Raw genomic sequence first — 11,839 nt, 5'->3', positions numbered from 1 at the left:
GCTTGGAATACAGCCAAGAGTCTACTATCCCACAAAGCTGAGCCTTCTTTTCCAGGGAAAAAAGATGGGCATTTAATGAAATGGAATAATTCCAAAAATTCCTGATGAAAAGACCAGAGCTTAATAGAAAATTTGGACATCAAACATGAGGTTCAAGAGACACATGAAAAGGTTAAAAAAAAGGCTGTGAAAGGAAAAAAAACTGCTATCCAGTAAGTTGAAACTGGCTATATCCCAGCATGGGGAAACAGATTCTCATAAATCTTGAGAATTGTAACTCTAACAGAAAGAATGTACCTAGCCAGAAGTGATGGACATTCATAATCTATCCATGAGACTACTATCTAATGGGATGTAACTGGCTTTAACTCCACTTGGGAGAAAGACTCTAATAACTCTCAAGAATTTTAACTCTATTAGATAGAATATACTTAACTAGAAGTGACAGATACTCAGAAATTTCTGTGACTCAGATAGAATGATCTAAAAAAAACATTACCTACTTAAAAAGGGGGACAGGAAAGAGATGGGAGGAGGGAGGGGATTGAATGGGGTAAATCTCATTACACTAAGAGGTACAAAATACCTATGGTAATAGAGGGGAAGAAGTGAGCAGATGAGAAAGACCTGAATCTTCTCATCAAACTTGGCTTAAAGTCAACCTACACATACTCAGTTAACTTATAAAATATCTAACCTTTCAAGTATTAGAAGTGGAAAAGGGGAAGGGGATTTGGGTAAAAAAGGGGAACTACCAAAAGGAAGGGAAGTGAAAAGGGAAAAAGGGAAAGGGGAAAGAAAGGGGAAGGGTGATATAGGAGGGCAAACACACTCAAGGGGGTGGTATTCAGAAACAAAATACTGAGGAATGTGGATAAAGGGCGGGAAAGGGGGGAAAATACAAACAGAGGGAAGATAGCATGGAGGGCAATAAAGAATTAGTAATCATAACTTTGAATGTGAATGGGATGAACTCTCCCTTAAAAAGTAAGTGAATAGCCGAGTGGATTAAAAACCAGAATCCTACAATATGCTGCTTACAAGAAACTCATTTGAAGCAGAGAGATACATATAGAGTAAAGGTAAAAGGTTGGAGCAAAATACATTTTGCTTCAGCTGAAGTAAAAAAAAGCTGGGGTAGCAATCCTTATCTCAGACAAAGCAGCAGCAAAAATAGATAGCGTTAAAAGAGATAAGGAAGGAAACTTTATCCTCCTAAAAGGTACCATAGACAATAAAATTATTTCAATATTGACTATATATGCACCCAGTGGGGTAGTATCCAAATTCTTAGAGGAGCTGAAAGAACTACAGGAAGACATAGACAACAAAACTCTACTAGTGGGAGACCTCAACCTCCCTCTATGAGATCTAGATAAATCGAATCATAAAATAAACAAGAAGGAAGTTAAGGAGGTAAATAGATTGTTAGAAAAATTAGATATTTAGATATGGTAGAATTATGGAGGAAACTGAATGGGGATAGAAAGGAATATACCTTTTTCTCTGCAGTACATGGAACTTATATAAAATTGACCATGTACTAAGACATTAAAAACCTAAAGATCAACTTCAGAAAGGCAGAAATAGTGAATACATCTTTCTCAGACCACAATGCAATAAAAGTCATATGCAATATTGGGCCAAGGAGATATAGACCCAGAACAAATTGGAAACTGAATGACCTCATTTTAAAGAATGAGTGGACCAAAAAACAAATTATAGAAAGAATTAACCATTTTATCATAGATAATGATAATAATGAAACACCATACCAAAACCTATGGGATTCATTCAAAGCGAATCTCAGGGGATATATTATAGCTCTAAATGCTTATATGAATAAATTGGAGAAAAGGAAGTCAATGAACTAAACATGCAACTAAAAAAATTGGAGAAAGAACAAATCAAAAATCCCCAATTAAATACCAAATTAGAAATTCTAAAAATTAAAGGATAAATTAATAAAAGCAAAAGCAAAAAAATTATTGAATTAATAAATAAAACCAAAAGTTGGTATTATGAAAAAACCATTAAAATTGATAAAACTCTGGTCAATTTGATTAAAAAAATAACGAAGAAAACCAAACTGCTAGTATCATAAATGAAAAAGTTGAACTCACCACCAATGAGGAGGAAATTAAATAATAATTCAAAATTATTTTACCCAACTCTATGCCAATAAATTTGATAATCCAAGTGAAATGGATGAATATTTACAAACATATAAGTTGCCCAGGTTAAATGAAGAAGAGATTAAATACCTAAACAACCCTATTTCAGAAAAAGAAATTAAACAATCCATCATTTAACTACCTAAAAAAAAATCTCCAGGGCCTGATGGATTCACAAGTGAATTCTACCAAACATTTAAGGAATAATTGGTTCCAATTCTATATAAACTCTTTTGAAAAATAGGGAAAGATGGAACTCTGCCTAACTCTTTCTATGAAACCAATACGGTGCTGTTACCTAAACCAGGAAGAGTTACAACACAGAAAGAAAATTATAGACCTATCTCCCTGATGAATATAGATGCAAAAATTTTAAATAGAATCTTAGCAAAACAATTACAGCAAGTTATCACTATGATAATACATTATGATCAAGTAGGATTTATTCCAGGAATGCAGGGTTGGTTTAATATTAGGAAAACTGTTAGTATACTCAATTACCAAACCTATCAGAAATTATATGATCATATCAATAGATGCTGAAAAAGATTTGACAAAATACAGCATCCATTCCTACTAAAAACACTAGAGAGTGTAGGAAAAAATGGACTGTTCCTTAGAAAAATGAGCAGTATCTATCTGAAACCATCAACAAGCATTATATTCAATGGGGAGAGGCTAGAGGCATTCCCAATAAGATCAGGGGTGAAACAAGGGTGCCCATTATCACCACTACTATTCAATATTGTATTAGAAATTTTAGCTTCAGCAATTGGAGAAGAAAAAGAAATTGAAGGAATTAGAATTGGGAAGGAAGAGACAAAACTCTCACTCTTTGCAGATGACATGATGGTCTACCTAGAGAATCCCAAGAAATCATCCAAAAAACTACTGGAAACAATTAGCAATTTTAGCAAAGTTGCAGGTTACAAAATAAACCCTCATGAATCCTTACCTTTTCTATATAAGTCTATCAAGATACATCAGGAAGAGCTAGAAAGAGAAATCCCCTTCAAAGTAACCCCAGACAATATAAAATACTTGGGAGCCTATTTGCCAAGACGGACTCAGACACTTTCTGAAAATAATTATAAAACACTTCTCACACAAATTAAATCATATTTAAATAACTGGGCAAATATCAACTGCTCATGGATAGGTAGAGCTAATATAATAAAAATGACAATTCTAACAAAACTATTTGTTCGGTGCCATACCAATCAAAATTCCAAAAAATTACTTTAATGAGTTAGAAAAAATTGTAAGTAAATTCATATGGAGAAATAAAAAGTCAAGAATTTCCAGGAGCTTAATGAAAAAAGTGCAAAAGAAGGTAGCTTAGCCCTACCTGATGTAAAATTGTATTATAAAGCACGAGTCATCAATACTGTCTGGTATTGGCTAAGAAATAGAGTGGTGGACCAGTGGAATAGATTAGGTGCAATAGCAGGAAATGATTATAGTTATCTGCTGTTTGATAAACCCAACGAGTTTAGCTATTGGGATAAAAACTCTCTTCAATAAAAACTCTGGGGAAAATTGGAATTTATTATGGAAGAAACTTAGATTAGACCAACACCTTATACCCTATATGAAGATAAGATTCAAATGGAAACAGGATTTAGATATAAAAAACAACACTATAAGCAAACTAGAAGATCAAGGACTAGTTTACCTGTCAGATCTATGAAAAGGTAAGCAGTTTATGACTAAGGAAAAGAAGGAGAACATCACTAAAAAGAAACTAGATGATTTCAATTACATTAAATTAAAAAGCTTTTGCACAGGCAAAAACCACTTTAACCAAGGTCAAAAGAAATATAGTAAACTGGGAAACAATCTTTACGACTAATGGTTCTGACTAAGGACTCATTTCTAAAATATACAGAGAACTGAGTCAAATTAAAAAAAAGCCATTCCCCAACTGACAAATGGTCAAAGGATATGCAAAGGCAATTTACATATGAGGAGATCAAAGCAATCCATAGACATATGAAAAATTGCTCTAAATCATTAATTATTAGAGAAATGCAAATCAAAGCTTCTCTGAGGTACCACCTCACACCTCTCACATTGGCCAATATAACCAGAAAGGATAATGATCATTGTTGGAAGGGTTGTGGGAAATCTGGGACACTATTACACTGTTGGAGCTGTGAACTCATCCAACCTTTCTGGAGAGCTATTTGGAACTAGGCCCAAATGGTAACAAAAATGTGCATACCCCTTGACCCAACAATACCACTACTGGGTATATATCCTGAAGAGATGATTTAAAAGGGTAAAAACATCACTTGTACAAAAATATTTATAGCAGCCCCATTTGTGGTGGCAAAGAATTGGAAATCAAGTACATGTCCTTCAATTGGAGAATGGCTTAGCAAACTGTGGTATAGGTATCTCATGGAACACTATTTTTCTATTAGAAACCCGGAGGGACAGGATTTCAGGGAAGCCTGGGGGGATTTGCATGAACTAATGCTGAGTGAGATGAGCAGAACCAGAAAAACACTGTATATCCTAACAGCAACATGGGAGTGATGATCAACCTTGAAGGATTCTCTTATTCCATCAGTGCAACGATCGGGAACAATTTTAGGCTGTCTGCCAAGGAGAGTGCCATCTGTATCCAGATAAGGAGATGTGGAGTTTGAACAAAGTTCAAGGACTATTCCCTTTAATTTAGAAAATAATAGATATCTTATTGTCTGATCTTGTTACCTCTTAGACTTCTTATCTATTCTTTAAGGATATGATTTATCTCTCATCACACTCAATTTGGATCAAGGTAACAACATGGAAACAAAGTAAAGACTGACAGATTGCTTTCCATGGGGGGATGATGGGAGGGAAGTAAGACTGGGGGGAAAACTGTAAGACTCAAATAATATCTTTAATAAAAATAAATTTAAAAAAGACACAATCACTATCTGATCACTTGATTGTGTTCCTAAACTTGACTTGTATCTTTTTCAATTTCCACTTTTATTTATTTACACATTACTAAAATAGTCCTGTTGTAAGAGTAAACATAATCCCCTGTCCCCCCAAAAAATAACAAACCTCACAAGAAATAAAGTGAAAGAAAGAGGGAAAAAATGTGCTTCAGTCTATGTTCCCATACCATCAGTTCAGTCTCTGGAGTGGATTGAATTCTTTATCATAAGTCCATCAGAGAAGTTACTTCCATATTTTTCCACAGTTGTTGACTGTAATTCCCTCCATCCATTCCTTCTCACTACCATTTATTATATTTTCTTTCTACTTTCTCTCTGTTCCTCTTCAAATGTGTGCTATGGGGCAGCTGAGTGGTGCACCAGACAGAGCACAGGCTCTGGGGGCAAGAGGTCCCAAGCCTACATCCCATCTCAGAGTCCCAGCAATCACCCAGACGCTTGGTCCTGGACATGCCACCCAATCCCACTACCTTGCAAAAAAGTAAAAAATAATGTGTTATATCTGATTATCCTCTCCTGTGATCTATCCTCTCCTCTGTCACCTACAACCCCTACCCCTCCCTCTGTCCCCTTTCTCCCATCCCCTTTTTATTCTAGATTTCTGTGCCCTATTAAGTATGTATGTTGTTTCCTCTATGAGTCATTTCCAATGAGAATGAAGCTTCCTCATTTCCCCCTCACCTGCCCCACTTCCATACCATTGCAAAAGCTATTTCTTGACTCCTTTACATAAAATATCTTAGTCTATTCTACCTCTCCTTTCCCTCTTCCTCAATATATTTCCTTTTTATCCATTGCCTCCATTTAAACAACATATTATACCTTCAAATTCAGTTCTCTCCTGTGCCTTGTCTATAAAAGCTCCTTCTAATTGTTCTAATAAATAAAAAGGTTCATATGAGTATTATCAGTATCATCTTCCCATGCATGAATACATGTAATTCATCATCATTAAATCCTTCATAATTCACCCTTCTCATCCACTCTCTCCATGCTTCACCTGAGTCTTGTACTTGAAGATTATACTTTTTGTTCAACTCTGGCTGTTTCAACAGGAACATTTGAAATTCCCCCATTTTGTTGAAAGTTCATCTTTTCCTCTGGAGGAGGATGTTCTGTTTTTCTGGGTCGTTGATTCTTAAGTGCATTCCAAGCTCTTTTGCCTTCCAGAATTTCATATTCCAAGCCCTACAATTCCTTAATGTGGATGCCACTAAGTCCTGTGTAATCCTGACTGTAGCTCCATGATACTTGAAATGTTTCATTCTGGATTCTTGTTAATATTTTCTGTTTGACTTGGGAGTTCTGGAAATTGACTATAATATTCCTGGGGGGTTATTTTTAGGACCTCTTTCAGGAGGAGATCAATGGATTCTTTCAATTATTATTTTGTCTTCTGCTTTTAGAATATTAGGCCAATTTTTCTGTAGAAATTCTTTAAAAATGAAATCAAGGATTTTTTTCCCTGATCATGACTGTTTTTGTAGGTAGCCCAATAATTTTTAAATTGTCTTTCTGGATGCTTTCCAGCTCAGTTGTTTTTTTCAATGAGATATTTCACATTTTCTTTTAGTTTTTCAATCTTTTAGTATTGTGTTATGGTTTCTTGATTTCTCACAAAGTCATTGGCTTCTTTTAGCTCCATTCTACATTTGAAGGAATTGTTTCCTTCAGAGAGCTTTCTTATCTCCTTTTCCATCTGACCAATTCTACTTTTTAAAGGCATTCTTCTCCTCATTAACTTTTGGACTGCTTTTTTCCATTTGACCTAAACTGGTTTTTAATGTTATTTTCTTCAATATTTTTTTGAATATCCTTCACCAAACTGCTAGCATGGTTTTCATGTTTTCCTGCATCATTCTCATTTTTCTTCTCAATTTTTCCTTTTCTGGGCTCTGTCATAGCTTAAGCCCAACTCTGATTTTTCTTGGAGGTTTTGGATACAGAAATTTGGACTTTGTCATCTTCTGAGTGTGTGTTTTGATCCACCATGGGACCAAAGTAATTGTCTATGGTCAGATTCCTTTTTTACTGTTTACTTATTTCCCCAGCCTGTGCTCTGGTTTGGGGTGCTGCCCATTTTTTATTGTTATTGGGACACCTCCACAAAGACCTCAGTTCCTTCAAGGTTTATGAGAGGCTCTTACTGCTCTCATGGCCTGTGTTTGTGTCTGTGGATGACCATAAGCACAATCCTCTGCCCTGGAGCTTGAGGAGGGTCCCTGCTCTACTATGCCAATAGGGGCCTCAGACTGTGACCAGGATCTGAATATGGACAAAAACACAAAACAAAATATGTTCCAGAGACAGAGGAGAGACCTTGATAGTCCCCCCTACCCACCCAACTCCCTTACCTTCCATGGACTGAGCACTCTGGAAGCAGCTACTGAGTGTTTTCCTGCTGGGTGGCTCTGTGGGCCTGCTTCCATTCCCTGGAATCTGGGCTATACTATCTAACTGTGCATTGGAGGCCACTCTGGCTCCCACTCACTCTGGCAAAGGTTTCCATGCTGATCTTCCAAGTTGTTCTTGGTGATCCCTGTGTTGGAAGGTCAGGGAACTGCTTCTGCTGCCAGGAGCTGGCCTTCCCAGGTACCTAGGTGCTCCATGGGCTGTTCCTGGGAGGCTGGAGCTCCTTTACTTCAGTTGATGATCCTGGCTGCATTGCTTCCCCCTCCAACCTCTTGGAACAGAGCCTTTCCACAATCTTCCAGTTTACCTTGGGCTGGAGAATTGCTTTACTGGATCTTTCTGTGGGTTCTGTCTTTTGAAATGTCAGTTAGAGTCATAATTTTAAGATTTTTTTAATATTTTGAAGAGAGTTCCTAATTCCATGTTCTCATGTTGCCATCTTGGCTCTGCCCTCCCTGCAAAATAATTTTCTATAGTGAGTGCTCTTTTAACTTTCTTGCTCATCTTTGTTGTTTTAGCTCTGCTCCTGGGGTATGAAGGGTATAGATCCATGTTTTCTATGCTTGGGTTGGGGTCTGATTTCTGGCTTGTTGTTGGCAAAGATGTTGTCTATGCAGTCTAGGTCTTGCCTTTGCAGAGGTTTATTTCCTCCTTTATGTCTAGGTTCTGCCTATGCAGTGGTTTGTTCTCAACTCAGTTCTGTCTTTTATCCCAGTATTCCCAGGGTTCAGACTTTGTTTGGGGTTGGGACCCACCCTGTTGACTTGCTGTCTAACTGCAGGGACCTATACTTTTGTCAAACTGTTGGGACTTGGACTACACTGTGGCTTAAAGCCTCTTGCTGACTTTCCCTTCTCCAGCTTTGCTTGGCTTTGCTTTCCATTTTCCCCCAAAATGACAGACCTTCCCTGAAGGTCCTCCACAATGTCTACTGTTGAAAACTTCTTTGAATCTTCTCTTTTTCTTGGTGGGATATGTAGATTTAATGTCTGTGCAGAGACTTCATTTATTTTTGGTAAGGAAAAGCTCCAGGAGCATCTTAGCTTCTTGCTGCCATCTTGGCTCCACCCTAGAAGTCAAGAATTCAACTTTCTAGCAAATGCAAGTTCTTTCTATAACTGTGCAAGGCATGCCACCTGAGGGTGCCATGTTTCAAACTCAGGTTTACACTGTAAGTCTGGAGCAATGGTGCAGACTTCTATATCAGAGGGAGGTTGGGTTCAACAAAAATACAATTCCTTTCTCTATTCCTTATTTAATGAAATGCATCTTTCTAAATTCTTTTCTTATAGGACTGATTATTTTTATGAGAGAGGTAGAAATAAGTCAAATTCAGCTATTCCCAGAGCCTGAGCCTTGGGTGGGACTAAATATGAGTGCTTCATTTTATTATTGGAAGAAAGACCTCTAGATTTAAACTATTTCATCTGTCAGAAGAGAGGATTCAAAGAGCTCAATTAATAAACAAGTCACATGTAAATGATCATTAATACAGGACCTTAGCCCAGAAACATAGGTTATAATGGCATTGAAGAATGACTGGGTTCAGTCTATGGTAATTTTTCCAGAAATATCAGCATGTCAGGGGCTAGCCAAATCCATTGAAAGTATCATAGGTAGATATGGAAACATGTTAAAAAATGACTGTGCATGCATAGATTGTTCATTGTCATGGGGAGGCAGAAGGGAAGAGAGGGTGGTAGAAAAGTGTGGAACTCAAAAGCTTGCAATGGGATTAATGTTGAAAGTTGATCTTTGCATGTTATTGGGAAAAAATTTTAAAAAGGATAAAGAATATGTGTCATATCTAGCTCAATTACATAAAATTCAAAAAGGAGGACTTTCGCAGTTTCTCAGCTTCTAGTACCTTCCTCTCTAAGGTTTAAACAGGTCTTCTTTTTGCATACACTTGTCTATGAATGTGTCTTTCCCCAATAGAAAAACCTACTGTAGGTTCCTTGAGAACAGGAAATATTTTTATACTTAATATAATGTAGTAATTACTCAATAAATGCTTGCTGCTTGTTTGTATAAGAGATACCATTAGATCCAAGGCACTATGAAAGATGTAGATGAAAATGAAGTTGCATCCATCCCATCAAAGACTAGATGGTCAGACCCATAAAATGTTTACTGTTTTTAATGTTTTAATTTTCATTCATTATCATAAATTTACCTTTTCAATGAAGTAGTCTGGTAGAAGAAAAAAAGAAAATGAACCTGAAAGAGAACAATAGCAAGTGAGAACAGCATGATCACAGGGTATAAAAGCAGATTGCATTGGGAAGTATTCTTTTCAACTGTAGAACAGTTTGGTAGTTAAGGCCAAAAAGCCAAGCCAAATCAAACCAAACCAAACCAAACCACCTTATGAAAGTTGTCCGTAATCAGCAAGAGTGATCTTTCTGGTTTTATCCTGGGATCCAAAGCACTCTAAGATTTTTTTTTCACAATGTTTTTGCCTTTTGATATCTGGGTCAAAGACTAGGATGCTGCTGTATGACCATTTGGCATAGTAGAAAGAACTGGAACTATTTTTGTTTGGTCCAAGATTTTCCATGGATAAGATACCAAGAGAATCATACTTCAAGATAAAGTTCTCATCAGCAAATTTTATCTCATATCCAGTAGATGGACTTGACACTAGTGCCCTCATGAAGTCACTATCCTGACACATGAAACTTGCAATTATAATCTCTTTTAACTAAATATTTCTCATTCTGAGAGTATGGGAGTCTTCTGTTGCCTTTGGAAATATCTTGAAAATGACATAATTCATAGGCATGTTATAAGAGTTGGGAAAGGCTTCTTGGATAGGTCAGTCTTTACCAGAGACTTGAGGAAAACTGAAGATGAGGAGTGAGAGAATTCCAGGCATGGATGACAGCCATTGAAAACAATCGTGGCTAGAAGATGCATTTTTGAGGACCAATGACATCATGGGAGTGTCTTAACTTGTATGTGAATTGGGATTTTGAGGCAATTGCCCAAAGACATCAACCCCATTCTTTCTTCCAGAGTCAATGAAAAGTCAAGACAACTGGTGACAGCCTGGGGTGTAGGGGATAATCTTGGTGTCTTCATTTGGCCAAGTTTTAAACACCACAATGCCTGCTTCAGCTGCCTTCATGGCCATTAGAACAATTTGTTCTCATCTCATAATACACCAACAGATTTGAGGTCTGTGGGTTATTCTCAATTTGATTCACTGAGGTGACTTACTAGCATTTGGCAGCTGCATATACTACTGCTTCTTAGACTACAGAGATGATTTGAGTACCAGATAGACACCAAAAGTAGATGAGTATCTTTTCAAGGAAACTCCAAATGGGATCATGAAAAGTCAGACACAATTGAAAAAACTGAACAACAACAACAAAATAATAGAGCCATTATAAATGTCAAGAAACTTTTGAATAGATTGTTCAATAATTACTGGATGAATAACAAGGTGCTCTTTTAAATCCTTTTTGTGTCTCATGCAGCATATCATTTTCTTCTAAGTCTTTCTAAAGTAATTGAGAATGTAAAATATCTTTGCATAGAGTACATAAAGATACTATTGGTTTATATTTTGAAATTTGATCAATGTTCTCTTTTTTGGTGGTGAATACATGATTCATTATTTAAAAAAAGGTGGGATCAAGTTTGTATCTGAGAGGAATTTAGCAAAATACTTTTTTGAGCAATTCATTTATCAATGAGAAATATAAGAACTAATAATTACATGTCTTTTCCAGGCTTGTTATATTTCATGGTTTCAAAGAAACTTGTTTTTCAGTCTTCTCTGTGTTATAATTCTTTTGTTATTAATTATATTAATGATGTGTGAGTGGCTTGTTGTGAATTGTCCCAAGATACATTTTCATTGTGTTTGACTTCTTGTAACTATATAGATGACCAGGCATTGCTTCTTTTTCTGATTTCAAGTAATTATAGCAGAAATTCTTAAACTTTTTTTTGTATAATGAAATTGTTTGGAAATCTTCTGAAGCCAGTGGACCCCTTTTCAGAATTTTTTCTTTTTTTTCTTTTTTCTTTAATATTTATTCTCATTTTGTACAAATATTTTTTATACATTAATAAAGTAGTCTTGTTTAAGAGTAAACAAAATACCCCCTCAAAAAAATATAGACTCACTTGAGTGATAAAGTAAAGGGGAGAGAAAAAATTAAAATTAAAATTTAAAGTAATAGTAATAGTTGTAGGTATGGTCAGGTGGCACAGTGGATGGAGCACCAGCCCTGGAGCCAGCCCATATCCAGCCCTGTAACCCAACAATCATCCAACCGTGTG

The sequence above is a fragment of the Macrotis lagotis genome, chromosome 4 (assembly GCF_037893015.1).
Source record: "Macrotis lagotis isolate mMagLag1 chromosome 4, bilby.v1.9.chrom.fasta, whole genome shotgun sequence".
NCBI lineage: Eukaryota > Metazoa > Chordata > Mammalia > Peramelemorphia > Peramelidae > Macrotis > Macrotis lagotis.
Note: the sequence above shows the minus strand (reverse complement) of the source record.